The sequence below is a fragment of the Stylophora pistillata genome, chromosome 5, assembly GCF_964205215.1.
Source record: "Stylophora pistillata chromosome 5, jaStyPist1.2, whole genome shotgun sequence".
Lineage (NCBI taxonomy): Eukaryota > Metazoa > Cnidaria > Anthozoa > Scleractinia > Pocilloporidae > Stylophora > Stylophora pistillata.
Genome location: NC_142523.1, coordinates 10,856,453 through 10,872,692, shown reverse-complemented (window position 1 = coordinate 10,872,692; position 16,240 = coordinate 10,856,453). Strand labels below are relative to the sequence as shown.

The following is a 16,240-nucleotide window of genomic DNA, read 5'->3' as shown; positions in this document are numbered from 1 at the left end:
GACTGGTTCTCCTAGAATCCAGACCCCACTCAAGTAGGTCCCCACGTCATGATCTAGAAAGGAAAGTACCCTTTGTGGCGTTCTTCAGGGGAGTGTATTTGGCCCCCTACTATTTCTTATTTATGTAAATGATATCTACATGGCCTCAGACAAGTTAACCTTTTACCTTTTTGCTGATGACACTAACCTTTTATACGCTGATAAAAACCTAAAATCCCTCGAAACTATCGTCAACTGTGAACTAATTAAAGTTGTCTGGTTAATCGCAAATAAACTCTCCTTAAATATTAAGAAAACGAACTATATAATTTTTTATCCATATCAAAAATGCATTAATCCGCCTCATCAATTTTCTGACTTTCAGAACGCATGCGATTCCATATTTCGCCCAATCTAACATTCTGCCAATCTCAATGCTCTACTTCAAACTTTCATCAATCTTAAAGTTTGATATAACAGCTAACTAAAGTTGGCTCAATCATCATAAAAACTCTTTTTCCATTGTTGGTGCTAAAATGTGGAACAGCATTCCCGAAAGCTATCGGAAACTGGCAATGCATATGTTCAAAAAGAAAATTAAAGTATTACTATTTGAAACTCTAGAAACTCTGGACAGTTATGTTGACACTAGCACTCTTATTTCTGAAATAAAAAGGCATCTTAATTACAATCCAATCATAAATTATAATGTTTTTCTTCACTTTTTATCATTTTTTTTTCCTCTTTTGACAAATAATGTATTCAAAATCGACTTTTTTAACGCCTTCAATTACTAATTCGTGTTTGTTTGTCCTTAACATCGCCCGCCTAGATTGGCTCGCTATTTGTAGTCGGTGTTTATTGTAAGTAACTGTTTTGGAAGACCTAATAAACTTGTAAAAACTTGTAAAAACTTGTTAGTAAACAAAACAAAGCCTAGCCTGCTGTGCAGGCGTCATGTTGGGGGCGAGTTAAGATTACAAGCTCCTGATCGTTTATCCGACGTCGTGTTTGATTTGGAGTCAGAGTAAGATGTTCACCCACCAACCTCAGCCCCTCTCCTTACTTTTGACCGTCACTCACCCCCTCGGTACAAATTGCATTCTCTCCCCAGCCTTCCGCTGCCACTAAAATCAAAGATGGCGGCCATTTCTCCCTAAGACAAAACTAAGCACTCGCTCGCCCAAATTACTCCTGCTCTGCAGCCTTAACAAAGCGTAGCTCTGCTGTCCTATGCGACGGTGATGTAGTTGTCTTTGAAGGTGCAGGCGCTAAAAAAAAAGAAAGACAGAGTTTGACAGCGTACGATTCAGAGCTTGTTTATACTTTTAGTGAGGTCTGCCAAAAATTATGATTCTGAAGAAGTGGGCTCCTTTGGAGAAGGATCAAGAGATGGGAGTGTGCGAAGGTGAAGTAAATGGAAAAATCCTGTATCACCAAGCGAAGTACTAAGGTATAGGTACATGACAGAGAGGTAGGGGTACTTTTGAAAGGTGTTAGGGACCGGTCATTTATTAGAGGCTGGAGTGGAGGTGGGCTGGTGCATTTTAATTTTCCTATACATAATTTCCCATGAGCCTGTTCTTGCCACTGCATAACATAATGTGGCCCCCCTTTGAGTCTGTACATAAAATAAGATGACCTGCCCTCAACCACAGAAACTCACCAAACTAGTAAAGCAAATAGTGAAAATAAGAGAAAAGCTTTAATCTCCAAACTACTGTCTGATGGTGAGGTTTCAGTTAAGGAAGTTGGCTGCTCAAATAATTATCCTTGAAAGAGACACAAGTTTACTGGCTAAAGCAAATGATGGAAAGAGGGCTTATAAGTGATCAAGCTTGTACACTAATTAAAGAGTACTTGCCCTCAGCTCCTCAAACAGTGAATCAGAGGACAGTGATACTGAGTAATACAGAGTAATCCATGAAGTTTTTTTTCCAATGTGAAAGAACTGCTAATACACCATGTTATGTTGGTTTGTTATGCCATCACTTCGATAATAAATCATATTTGACTAATGTTAATGATTCCATGAGTGTTTCTTTTTTTGTGGAACGGAAATAGGAATGCATAAAAGTACATGGCCCCTCAGAAATGGTTGCACAATTTTATGCAGCCCCCCATTTTCAGGTGCACACAATGGTATGCCCCCACCCCATTTGCACCTGCCAACCCCCCTTACCCTGTAATAAATGACTGGTCCCTTAATACTGGGCTACTGGACCCAGTGGAAGGAGTGTGGGCTTCTGGAAAGAGAGGTGAAAAATTTATGAGGGGACTGTGGGGTTTTAGATCCTAGAGATATGATAGAATAATGAGTTCTTATAAGACGTCTTATGAAAATAAGAAGAAGAATTCATGTACTGTAATAGAAGGGTACCTGTTTATAAGTTGTCCACAGAGAGGCAATTGTGTTGTGTTCACGGACATGACTGAGAGTGCTCTCACAGCTCCTCTCTCCACCCAAGAGTGTATAAAAGGGTAACAGAAAAAGCTGTCAGGGGAACTTGAGGGACTACTGAGGGGGAAGGGGAAAGGGGATGAACTGCAATGGACTGGCATACCCTCCTGGGAAAGTGGCAATACTGTATGTTCTCCTTTATGTTAAGCATGACGGGTATTTGAGTAGGTAAGATAGCTTTCCAAATCAGTTGAGCATCCCCTTGCCTGTAGAATTCTGCATTGAATTGCTTGCAAAACTGATGCCATATATCAGTTTCAATTGCAATTAAAAGCAGAATTCATGAGTCATGAAATGGAATTTTCTTGAATCATATAATTAAATAAAAATTCATAAAAAAAAAGTAAAACAGCATTACTTATGGTCGTTATGTAAACACAGATGCAAAACAGGTCAGGCCTAGGGTTGAGTTGTGTTTTGATAATTTTCAGTTCCCCTTGTGAAAAGAAGGCCAAAGGCAGCATGGAAGGCAAGCAGGTCAATTCTTGACTTCTTATAATTTAAAGGCATCATATAGTGAAACTACGATATTTAATTTGTAGCAGATATTTGATAAAATGTACAAATTAAACATAATTATTTAAAGGAGGAAGTTCAGTTTTATGCTCCAGAAAAGTGTATGATATTATCTCATTAATTAGAAAGACACATGAAATTATGATGCTAACTGTTGCTCTATTGAAATAGGAAGACTAACCCGACCTTCTGAAAATTTTCTCTCAATTTTCTTTAAATGCCATCATAAATGCCACTGGCTTAAGTGTTGTTCAGTTAAGTCTGGATACTATTTTTGTCATCTTTTGGCAATCAATGTTAAGAGTAAGAGAAGTAGTTATTTTTGTTTTGGAAGCACATTTGAAACTTCTATGGTAGAGATATATGGTTTTAGGAGTATCTAACAACAACAACAACAACACTTCTTAACTAAAATTATTTATTCTGTAAGGTATCTTAGCATCTTTTAGCACAGTGCTTTTGGCCACCATCATAAACATTAATATATTTTTCAGGTTTTGGAAGGTGATCAAAAGGTTGATCCACAGGAAGAAGTTAAAATGAACAAAGGTATATTTAACTCCAAGAGCTAGGTGAATTAAATACAACTTCATGAGGCATGATGCAACTCTCCCCTGAAGGCATTCTGTATATTGAAGAAATATGTGGGAAAAAAGCCCATAGTGTCATATCTGGTAAAAAAAAGTTACTAGATAAGTCTTTACTAGAGCTTAAAGTGACCCACCCAGTTGGACTGATTATCCTGGTTTTCTTAGCATGAAGCAACTAGGAGTATCGCCACTTAGTCATTCTCCCCTCAGTTCTATAGAATGCTATATTCTCCATCCAAATTGCCAAGTATTTCTCTAAAAGAACACAGGGAGAATTGTTTAAATGGCATTACCAGAGCTCATGTTAAATTTTTCTTTTGACTGGTAGTTGACAGCAGATCAAAGAAGTGCCTGAAAGATTTAAATGAGGAATTACTTCGCTGTATCTGTTGTGAACTCATGGTATTGGCACACACTTTGCCTTGCTCACGCACTTTCTGTTTTGGTTGTATCAGGGACTGGCTTTGGTAAGACATGTTGCAGAACATTATTTTTTGTTTTTAGTTCAAATTCATCTAAACTCTTTATCCCCAAGAGTGACTAACATCTACTTTCTCAATACAATATCGCCCCTGTATCACACATAAAGGTCAGGGGAATTACGAAAATCGTCACCAACAAAAGATAAGCTCTTCATTGTTTAACAAATTCTCCTTCTTAGCACCCTAGGGAATGTATAGCGAACAGTATGGAGAATATGCATACTGATGTTAGGGTTATTAGGTAAATCTATTTGGTCATGTCAGATTATTTTACAATTATAGTTTATTCTACCACTCATTGGTAAGGGTAGAATTTTTTTATTCAGAATTAAAAAGATAACCATAATTTCAACAGAGTCATTGATATAAAACTTTTAAATTGCATGTTCGATCACTTGTTTTCTGTAAGAAAAAAAAAATTTATGTGTACTTCTCAGTTGCAAACTAAGGCATAATTTGTGAACTGTCCTTTTGTTGCTTAAATTGAGCTGCTAAGCTATGACATTTGAGAATTTTGTTTAGGGACAAAAAAGTATAATTGAAGTTATTTTTAATTTTCTTGTTTCTTCTTAGTCATTCAAGACTGTCTAAACTGTAGAGCAAAGGCTCAACTCATGTCTGCTGTACCAGTGAAGGTGAGATAACAGTCAAAGGGGTGATTAGAATAGAACCCAAAGGTTATTTGTGATGGAACACCAACTTCTCACTTTTTTGTCAGGCGATACATGACAATTTGGAAGGAGAACCTTGTAGTTTGTCGTAAGTCACTCAGGGCTTTTTTTCTCTCCCACTCTTCAATTTTGCTTGCTTAGTTAGTGAAAGTTTGAGTGAATTATATCCCTTTAGACAATTTCTAATACTTGGCCTTAGTGTTTGGAAAAATTGTGACATCCCAGAATAGACATGCATGCTTTAAAACACTGTTTTAAATGTGTATGCTCTTCTGTCAAGACTAGTCTTGCCCTGGTCTTGGACAGATTCTCTATGAGTTTAACAGACATATTTTGGGCCTCTTATCTTTGAGCTGCACTGTGAACCTACTTACTCACTCAATTCTTCAGAATTCACATGATTCCCAAGATCTGATTGCTAACTCTCCTCTCTAGCCACTACACATTTCCTTGAAAATTAGTAACAGGAATTTGGTATCATATCAAGATAACAACTTCTGCCTGATAAGTTTTAGAATTCTCATTACCTGTATGTAGGCTGAATAATGCTTCGATTGTTTAAGGGAGAGGTTTTATGTTATTATTAAAAACTGGATCATTGTGTGACTGAGGCAGGTTCTGATGTTGTTATTTGAACAACGAGACAGACTTATAGCCACAATAAAATTTATTTATACAGGAAAGTACAAAAGAAATACTACTGATAAAAAGAAAGGGTGATTGCAAGCAAATCCTCAGTAAAATAGGTCACTAACTTGAGGTTTCACGTACTGGAGTTCGTTTTTTGTGACCGAGAGGTTCTGAGCTTGTAAGTGCTGGTCTTGACACTCTGAACTACTGAGTTAAACTAACTAACTGTACTTCTTTTATAAGGAATTGAATAACAGCAAGAAATTCTCTAAAATTTTGGAAGATAGGTGTGATCATTCTAAAGGAAATTTAGCTGCAAACCCTGTGTTTAGGTGGATTTGGTTATCATAGGAAATAGTTAGGTGTGGTGGTGTGACTTAAAGGAAATTTATGATGCAAATCCTGTTTGTATGATAATTTGATTATCATAGGAAATAGTTTCTGAAGATGTAATTCTAAAATTATAACAAAAAAAATATTGCAATGTCATGCACAGTTGTGAGCCTGGTCACAATTGGATACTGCAATTCAAGACTTTTTATTGGCTTAGCCATGATTATGGTATATGAGCCAATATACCATAGTCTACAATTATGGTAAGTGTACGCATTAGCTTAAAATTCAAAGGGAACTAAAAAGAAGAGAAGAAGAGAAGATTAATATTGTCTAATATCTTGGGGGCGTTTTTAATAAAACAATTATTCCACTTGCACTTGTTGGATAGGAGATGATTATAGCCAACTTGGCGCTACACACCTCATTGGCTATCTATCATCTCATATACAATGCACGCTCATGGAATAATTGTTAACTATCACTTCTGGTATTGAAAGAGTTACTTAAGACATTCTCACAATTTACCTTGATGTGTTGACAAATTTTGACATCCCAGAATAGGGATGCATTTTTTAAAACACTGTTTTCATTGTACATGTTTGTCTGTCAAGATTAGTCTGCTGCTGTTCTTAAGTAGGCATATTCTGTACGAGTTTAACAAGCATATTTTGGACCCCTTATCTTTGAGCTGCACTTAAAATCTACTCAATGAACCACTTCTTATTCACATGTAAACATTTTTTTTTTCAGTTTTGTGACATGTCCAGTATTTTGCTAATGAGAAACAAGAATTTAGTTGTTATGAGAGTGGCATGGGTAAGTGTTAAGCTTCCTATTTGACCTTCTAGGTGCTAGGTGACAGTACAATAAACAATTAAGGTAGCAGAAGAAGTTATTTCTCCAGAGGAGCTGAAAGAGAGGCAGAGTAAAATTCAGGTAAGCAGTGATTTGAAACAAAAACCTTCAATTTTTGCTGTCCAGGTTAAGTTTTGTATTTTGTTCTTCATTAGAAATTCTGGTGAACTAAAACATATTTTTCTTAGAGTATTTTTCTTCCCTTTCTAACGGAAGTAAAACAAATTGTTCCGTGTAGCAAGTATTCACCTCAGTGGAGGTGAATAATGGTGGATATTAACCTTGCCACTTGGCTGGGTTTATATACACCACTATAATATTCACCAACACTTGAGTGAATAACTTTTTTGAGATATTATTATACCATACAGAAATAAAAAAAGTAGTATATTTCTGTCAATTTAACAAAAAATAGTTGGAGATTGTTTTCTTTGGTTGCTTGGCGGTCAGTGGCACTTGCCAATCACTTCTGAACCAGTGAATCAGCACTATTCACCTGTGAGGCATTCTCTAACAAATTATATTAATTTTGTGAATTTAAGATTCTTTTTCAATTGCTGTGTAATGAAGGTTAAAAAAAATGAAATTTACTTGTATTACTTTCTCATGTAATATCACTTTCCTTTCTAGGAGATGAGTAAAGAAGCAAAAATGAAGGCTCCAAAGAAAGTTGTGTCTGTGTCATCAACTAGGTCAGGGCTGGTTGAAGTGTTATTTTGTCAAGGCAACTTCTCGACTAAATGTAAAATCATAAATTTTTTTCATTGAAAATTTGGTTTGGATTTTTGTTTTTGTTTTTGATTTAGTGACAGTAAAATATAAGATAATAAAAGTGACTCTAAGCAAGAAAGTAGTGACAGTGAAAATTACTTAGAAGAGGTTAACTGTTCATCCAAGGTTTAACTGTGACATATTTCTGGTATTTCGTCCGGACACTTTAAATCTATCATGAAATAAATCGCAAAGATAGGGTGGTGGCTGCTTTGTTCTACTCTGATGGACCATGGTAACGGTATTCAATTGAAGTTTTTGAGGGACACTTAACCAACCAAGGGATTTGCGCGCAGCAGAGACATAATCAAATTTTTTGATACCTGGGATTATTCTGCAAGCAAAGTTCTGAATGAGTTGTAGGTTAGAAAATGCTTTTGCTAGAGGTATTACCCCGAACAGTAGAACAATAGAAAAGCCTGCTGAAAACAAGAGCGTTAATAATTAAAGTAAGAGTTTTGTTGTCCAAAAGATGTTTTATTCTATTGATACGACGTAAATTATCCAGGCAGCTCGAGGACAGTTAAGGTCAGCGTCGTCGTCAAAGGTCACGGCAGAGTCAATCCAGACTTTTACAACACGACAAGGTGCTTGGTTTTGTTTGGGTTTGTTTGGGCCTGGTAACTAGTCAAAATATAGGCTTAACGTATGATGCACGATCCTCGCAGTAGAGAGCACATTTATGCAATAGCGAAAATCAGACCTGAAAAAAATCAGGCCGTTGAGTTGATTCGTAATGAACCCGTGATGATAAATCAGAAACAATGTATACATGAAGTTCATATATTTTTCAGGTCTGATTTTCGCTATTGCATAGATAGCGCTCTCTACTGCGAGGATCGTGCATCATACGTATCTAATACCGCAGTTCAAAATATATGAACGTTAGATATACATTGTATCTGATTTATCATCACGGGTTTACTACGAATCAACTTAACGGCCTGCTCCCAGTTGGCTTGTTAGCTCAATTGGTAGAGCGCTGCACTAGTATCGCAGAGGTCAGTGGTTCGAATCTCGTACAGGCCTGATTTTTTTCAGGTCTGATTTTCACTATTGCATATATAGCGCTCTCTACTGCGAGGATCGTGCATCATACGTATCTAATACCGCCGTTCAAAATATATGAACTTCCTATATACATTGTATCATATAGGCTTTACTCTTTTTGCGTATGGAGGGTTGCCAAGAGGAAAAACCTTTCTGCAGATTTGAACGGCGTTTGATGTTAAAACCAAAGATATACTTGACTTTTGACGGGAGAAAATATTTTTTTACATCGGAAAACATTTTTCCCGCTAAAAGACTTAGTATATTGTTTGATAAACACTAAGCACAATTCAAGAACGCAGACTTTTTTTCCAGAGACAATTTTCCCGCCAAAAAACTTTTTTTTTTTCGAAATTGTAATTTTGCCTTTTTAAGAGCGCAAGATTTCTGAACATTATAAATCCGACAGACACTACGCGATCATCGCACTTCTTAGTACTCTTTCTTTAAAGTGGACAGTGTTGCACGCTCACATGTGACTCGCAATGAAATTAGCATAAGTAGTTTACTGCACGAGCACTTGCAGTCTGCAAGATTAGCATATCTGGGTTGTACTTAAGATTTTGACATTTCGTAATTAAAACGTTTACTTTATCGAGAGCACCACACTATCAACAACAGTAGCATGTAAGCGAGACTTTTCATAAACTTTAAGTTGATCAATAAATTGCTTGGATCTTGTGGCATCATCTTTCAAACCCAAAAGAAAAAGCACTAATTCAATGGCAGTAATTGAGGAAAACCTTTTGTGGGAATCGCCTCGCGTTCTATAAAAGATATTTTCTACTCGTTTATGCTTTTCACTGCGTTGACCCTTTAACTACCAAGATCTGAATGTCAATTCTCTCCTCCAGCTGATGCACATTTCCTTGTACATGGGTAGATACTAAACATATCCAGAAAGACATGGTTACCATGGCAATCGAATGAAAAATCACACCCTACCCTTACATGTGACTAACAACTCAATTCAATTTTGATTGACAGAAGCTTCTTTGATTTCATAAGCAGAAAATCGCTTTAATTATTTCCTAAAAGAAATTTCGGTCATATCCAACCGCAATTATTTTTCCAGAAGAAAAGAGAAAAGCTCATTTAAAGTAAAGAACAAACAAGCAAACAAACAAACAAAAGCCAGCAAACAAAACTTAAAAAACAAAATGAAAAGTGAACTTGATTTGATAAGCTTGTTCATGATCCATAACGTACCATGCCTTTCTTCTTTCTTGATCGCCTGATGGCTGATACACATGAAGAAAATCACAAGTGTAAATGTAACGTTGAAGAAAAGGACGATGCAGATTCGTTTGGGAAGGGAAGGATCAGGAGAGGAAGGGGGGAAAAGGGGCACCGGGGGATTATGGGGGATCGGGGGAATGTGGAGGATCAAAGGGAGGTGGGGAAATGCACGGGGTTTGATCGCCGGATATTCGGTTCGGTTTAAAAGCTTCGAAAATATTTCAATGTGTTTTTTTTTCGGTTGTGGTTCAAATCCGTTCCCCTCATATTCGGAACGCACCAGAGGTAAATCGGCATTTTCTCGCGTACGAGCACGATGACTTATTAACTTTTTCCTCGGAATTGAGTAATGTCATTCTTCCGCTGAAATAGATTCGTAGCGGAGGAAAAGGAATAATTTTCGAAAACGCAAATCAGCCAGTGCTCTTAGATATAATTTTCATGATAAAATAGGAATTATATAAGTACTGCATTCCCTAAACGAGCCCCGGAAACGGTGGGACCCCCTTTTTTATCTCAAAAATTCCCTTTTTTTTATTTCAAAACTTTTTGTTCTTATAATAGAAGATAAATTAACAATAAAAGGTAAATGTTGACAAACATCTCAGTGCAGATTCTATTTCAGAGAAATGAACTCAGGGAGTGGTCAATATTTATCGCCTGGGAGAGGGAAGGGGGCGAGGATTTCAATTATCATGTCTTAGCTAATCCCCGGTAAGGCCCTGTAAAATTCTTATGACTTTTCCCCACTCCGCCCTTCTCATTGGCAGATAATTGACAGACGTCAATTATCTATAGCTCTTTCCTTTTATACTCTAGCGAAGACGACTGATTCCCTCTCTGTTCTCCCTAAAAACCAAATGATCCCCAAAATCCTCCACCCCCTCCCCCTCTGGGCTATAACTAACGACTGGTTCCTGAACAATAGATCTGAAATAGTGCGGCTTGACAACTTGGTAGAGGTTAAAAAAATATAAGAAAATTGGCATGGTCCATTCATGGTATAAACAATGCAGACAGTCGTGTTTCTTGGATTTCTGTCTTATAAATTCACATGTAAGATTTTGATGCTCTATTTGTTATTATGCTAAGAGAGTTCCCTTCCCTTGCACGGCCGCTGTACAAGGAAAGGAGAAGAAGGAGAAGGAAGGAGAAAGAGGAGGAAAATTAAGCTTAAGCTCTAAGTGCGAGAAGATGGCAAAGCGCACTTGTTATTTTAAAACAATAGCAGATCTTAATTATTGTATAGGATTCGGTCATTATCTATGGGGGGGGGAGAGGCGGAGGGGCTGGAGGATTTTGGCTGTGTCACAATAAAATTCACCTGATTTCTCCCCCTTCCTTAAGAGTTTTTGGTATTTCAATGATCCCCTCTCATTGGTAATCAATTTTCTATGGTCACCTCTTTAATTGCTTTCAACTCTGAAAAACAAGCGATCACAAAAAGCCTCCCCCTCATTACCACCCACTTCCAGGCGATAAATGAGTTGTCCTTTAGATATATACCGATGTTTTAAAGGTTTACTTATGTCATTCGCTGAGGAATAACGTTTTAGTGTGCTGGAGACCGATATTTCGCCCAACAAAGGTGAGGGGTTCAGTTATGGAATCTCTGTAGTGATTGGGTGTCGCTAAATTACCATTATTTTCAAATTGCCTCAATATTGAATTTCGGCTGCCTGAAAAAGAACTTGCGCATGCCAAGCGTAGAGAGTTGGCTTTATATATCGCAGTTTTCAATTTCAATCAGTGTTTATATCCACCCGTGAAAAATTTCCTTACTTTGTTGGTTTCGCCGATAAATTGGAAGAAATGAATCAAAGGCATAACAGGCTCACGACACATTATTACTTGAAATTTAACTGAGGCTTCAGAAAAGTGCACTAAATTGTTGATAACATTTATCGAGTGTAGGAGAATGAAACTATATAACTTACTTGAGCTCTTGAAAAACATGAACTTCTGTTATTCAGTTGGTTTGTGATTTCTGTCCGTCCGGCTGCCCACGTGATTGGGTTGTTTTACACCAAAACCGATATTCGAGGTCATGAAACATTAGAAATGAAACTGTCTGGCATTAGAATTACCTAGCGCATGTTATGAAATGATCTGTCCCAGCAAAAGGCGTGATTTTAAGCCAAGTGGGCAACCAAACCTCGGAGCTCTAGGTTCGAAGCTCCTGACAAAGCTAAAGCAATTATTTATTGATTGAGTGTTAACATATTTGAAAAGCAAATCAAACCTACCGTTACCTCGATGTCTGTCTTCTAAATGATATTGCGACAAAGGTAGGTGCAATTTCTGCTAGTGATACATTTTGCCAGTTTTGTCCGGGAAAAGTTTCTCATACGTTATTCAGTAAATAAATGATGACAGGATTAAAAAAAATTAACAAAATAAGAACAAAAATGATTTCTTAAAAAAAAAAATTTGAATTAGAGAGTACAAATCTGAAGACCTATTCCCAAGAGCAAGAAAACCAGAAATGCGATAAGTGCAAAGTTTACCTAAAAGAGCGGCTCGGATTCTAACTCGGGCCGCTATATAAGTGTTTAAATGGACTTGTTCAGCAGGTTACGAGTTTCATAAAACACTAGCAATCCACTAAATGTTAGACTTCCAAGTGTCTAAGGGAACTGGGGCAGAAAAAAGTAATGATAATAGTAAAAATATATATAATTGTAAGATGCTAATTTTATCAGCACAATCTAAAAGGGAAAGGAATGTTTCTCGTTAGGAAGCAGCCGTTAGTCAAAGAACTGCTGCGAAGGAGACTTGTCATTTTCAGGTCAGCGGAGGTAAGCACTAGACATGCGCACGGAAGAATGCGGTGGGACACACGCGACAATCGTCCTTCGAGCTCTGCCCGACTTTCTCTTGCACCAGCCTCTGCTCGCCTCAAACTAAAGCAGAATTGCTTTCCAAAGAATGCGCCAGAAGATACGAACTTTTAAACTGTTTCTATCTAGGTTGATTTCTGATCGAATATGAGAAAGAGCTCTCTTGATTCTTATGGAAACAAAGCCATTTTAGGTTGGTAAGTAGTGGCGTGGCTAGGATTTCACACATATGAATTTTTGTGCTCCTTATGTAAATTGTCTTAAATAGCTGCAGTATTTTGTGTATCAGCAAGCGTGTTCATTTCACGAAAATGACCGACACATGGCGCATGATTAGAACCAAGTGGATTCTACGTATTCGCGCGGATTTTTCGCATAACGGAAATCTAGGATTTACCGCGTTTTCTAGGGGTATTTGCTCTACCGACGAACCTTTCGAACTACCAAAACAAAAACTACCCAAGTGTTGCTACGTTATGCATTTAATAATCAGCCCGAGCTAGCCTACTTAATTGACGGTTGTTCCAGATTTCATCGCCTTCAGTTGTAAAATTACAACACATAAAGCACGTAAAAAGCTACTATTGTCTATGACTCCGCTATGAACAATTTTCAAATTTTCACTTCGATATAAAAACTAGAAACTAAATTTACCTGGTCTAGAGGAAACATACTCCAAAAAGAGTCAAACATTCGTTGCAACAAAGTCACAGACGACTTTTTAAACAGTCACAATTGATATTTCCACCTTACGTATAAATCCTAAGAGCGAGTGACAGGTTTTGGTTCTATATTAAATACATATATAAAGCTGCGCATGTCACGTAGACGCCTATAAATCCATAGCAACGGTATGATATAGTGTAGTTTTTTTTAAAAAAATTGAAATCCTTGATGCATTAAGACTACCTTTTTGGAGAGAAAGTATAATAGAAAAACTACCGCTGATGACCGCTCAGCTTACGTGTCGATATCAACGCAGCCGGGCTTACTCAAAACAAATTTTGATGATCGAAATAGAACGATTGATTTCAGGAAGGATGACACAATGATGTACAAAACATATTTCGTGCCCCTTTAGAGAGACATCTAAGGTGAAAGTTTGAAGCTTAATTTCTCTACTAGCGTTCTACTTTAAGGGTAAAACCGCACCGCGTTTCAATTTTTTAAATATTCTGTCATTTTTAGTCTAGTGTTGCTATGGTTTCAAGAGTGAGCGTGCGAAAGTTCCTGCGATTTGAATGTAGTTTTTAGCTCTGACTTTTACAGATCGGTTGCCGCACGTGCCAAACGTAACTGACTGCACTCTGATTAGCTCTTTAGCCTGCAATATCAAGCTTGCGATAGAATTTTTTGTTGTTTCTTAACTTTTCTAAATTACAACGCACCACAATTAGATGTATACGAATAAGTTGTATAAAACTTAATCTCTATAAGTATGCTGTAGACTGAAGCCTTCATATCTTTGCTTGAACTCTCAATTTCGATTTGACCTTCACGGATCTACGAGTAACGAGCTTAACGCCCAACAATTACGAATTTACAATTATTGAACTTAATAAGTTATTAATGTTCGGCTCTGCTGTATTTAGCTGAACAAGTGCATTCTGAACAAATCTCACTATGTCATCTTCCAGACTAAAGTTTAAACTTTCAGAATGTTGTCCAGGCACGTCAAAAATTATGCGCATTTTTTCTTTTTACGAAGAGGTCAAGAATTATATTTTCTCTCTCTTTCTTGCTGTAGCCGAGGAAGTGCATCCTGAACGAATCTCACTTGGTCATCCTCAGGGCCAACGTTCTTAATATAAATCGCCGATGCATAACCATAACCCTCCTTTGCTTCTTGCCTGACACCGCCATTATTGTGCACAGCGCCCAGGTTTTTGTGCGTATGTGGTACCTTCACCAAAATCACTAAAAATTTACAGAAATTATGTTGAAATACTTAAAAATCAAAAAGTGCATTAAAATGTCTGATAAAATTCTAAGAAAAGCTAAGGGGATGTACGCTTCGCTTAGCAACGATGATAACAATAACAATAAAAATGATAATAATATAATTACTTGTGTGTGCTACCTTTACGTGTTTCAGACCAAGCGTTTTTAAGTGAAAAGCCAGCGCTTTCTCATAGCAGTCTTTTGCCTGCTTTGAGTCACCCAGCTGTTCGTAGACAACACCCAGGTTATTGAAAGACGTTGCGACATAAACATGCTCAGTTCCAAGCTTTTTCAGCCTAACTTTCAGCGCTCGGTGGTGGCAGTCTTTTGCCTGCTTTAGGTCACCCAGCTGCAGGTGGACACTACCCAGGTTATTGTAAGACGTTGCGACATCAACATGCTCAGGTCCGAGCTTTTTCATCTGAACATCCAGTGCTCGGTCGTAAAAGTCTTTTGCCTGCTTTAGGTCACCCAGCTGCCAGTGGACACTACCCAGGTGACAGTAAGATGTTGCGACATTAACCTGAACATGAACATGCTCAGGTCCGAGCTTTTTCCACCTAACACCCAGCGCTCACTCGTGGCAGTCTTTTGCCTTCTCTAGGTCACCCAGCTTCCAGTGGACGACAGCCAGGTTGTTGTAAGACTTTGCGACATAAACATGCTCAGGTCCGAGCTTTCTCCGCCTAACATCCAGTGCTCGCTCGTGGCAGTCTTTTGCCCGCTTTAGGTCACCCAGCTGCGAGTGGACAACACCCAGGTTATCGTGAGACGTTGCGACATTAACATGCTCAGGTCCGAGTTTTTGAAGCTTAACACCCAGCGCTCTCTCGTGGCAGTCTTTTGCCTGGTTTAGGTCACCAAGCTGCAAGTGGACAACATCCAGGTTATTGTAAGACACTGCGACGTGAACATGCTCAGGTCCGAGCTTCTTCAGCCAAACATCCAGTGCTCGCTCGTAGCGGTCTTTTGCCTGCTTTAGATCACCCAGCTGTTCGTGGACCAGGCCCATGTTTATGTAAGGCGTTGCGACAGAAACATGCTCAGGTCCGAGCTTTTTTAGCCTAACATCCAGTGCTCGCTCGTGGCAGTCTTTTGCCTGCTTTAGGTCACCCAGCTGCGAGTGGACAAAGCCCATATTATCGTAAGACGTTGCGACAGAAACATGCTCAGGTCCGAGCTTTTTTAGCCTAACATCCAGTGCTCGCTCGTGGCAGTCTTTTGCCCACTTTAGGTCACCCAGCTGCGAGTGGACAACACCCAGGTTATCGTAAGACGTTGCGACATTAACATGCTCAGGTCCGAGCTTGGAAGCTTAACACCCAGCGCTCTCTCGTGGCAGTCTTTTGCCTGGTTTAGGTCACCAAGCTGCAAGTGGACAATACCCAGGTTATTGTAAGACACTGCGACGTGAACATGCTCAGGTCCGAGCTTCTTCAGCCAAACATCCAGTGCTCGCTCGTAGCGGTCTTTTGCCTGCTTTAGATCACCCAGCTGTTCGTGGACCAGGCCCATGTTTATGTAAGGCGTTGCGACAGAAACATGCTCAGGTCCGAGCTTTTTTAGCCTAACATCCAGTGCTCGCTCGTGGCAGTCTTTTGCCGGCTTTAGGTCACCCAGCTGCGAGTGGACAAAGCCCATATTATCGTAAGACGTTGCGACAGAAACATGCTCAGGTCCGAGCTTTTTTTTGCCTAACATCCAGTGCTCGCTCGTGGGCAGTCTTTTGCCTGGTTTAGGTCACCCAGCTGCGAGTGGACAACACCCAGGTTATCGTAAGACGTTGCGACATTAACATGCTCAGGTCCGAGCTTTGGAAGCTTAACACCCAGCGCTCTCTCGTGGCAGTCTTTTGCCTGGTTTAGGTCACCCAGCTGCA

General features: G+C 38.7%; 1 long non-coding RNA gene across 1 annotated transcript; it reads left to right on the top strand.

The window, feature by feature from the left end:
• Positions 1-616: 616 nt before the first annotated feature.
• LOC148730230 (uncharacterized) lies at positions 617-8,941 on the top strand. The gene is made up of 6 exons (XR_016001906.1): positions 617-1,453; positions 3,451-3,505; positions 3,875-4,013; positions 4,602-4,663; positions 6,514-6,601; positions 7,151-8,941. It is a non-coding gene; the product is annotated as an uncharacterized LOC148730230 (long non-coding RNA).
• The last annotated feature ends 7,299 nt before the right edge of the window (positions 8,942-16,240 follow it).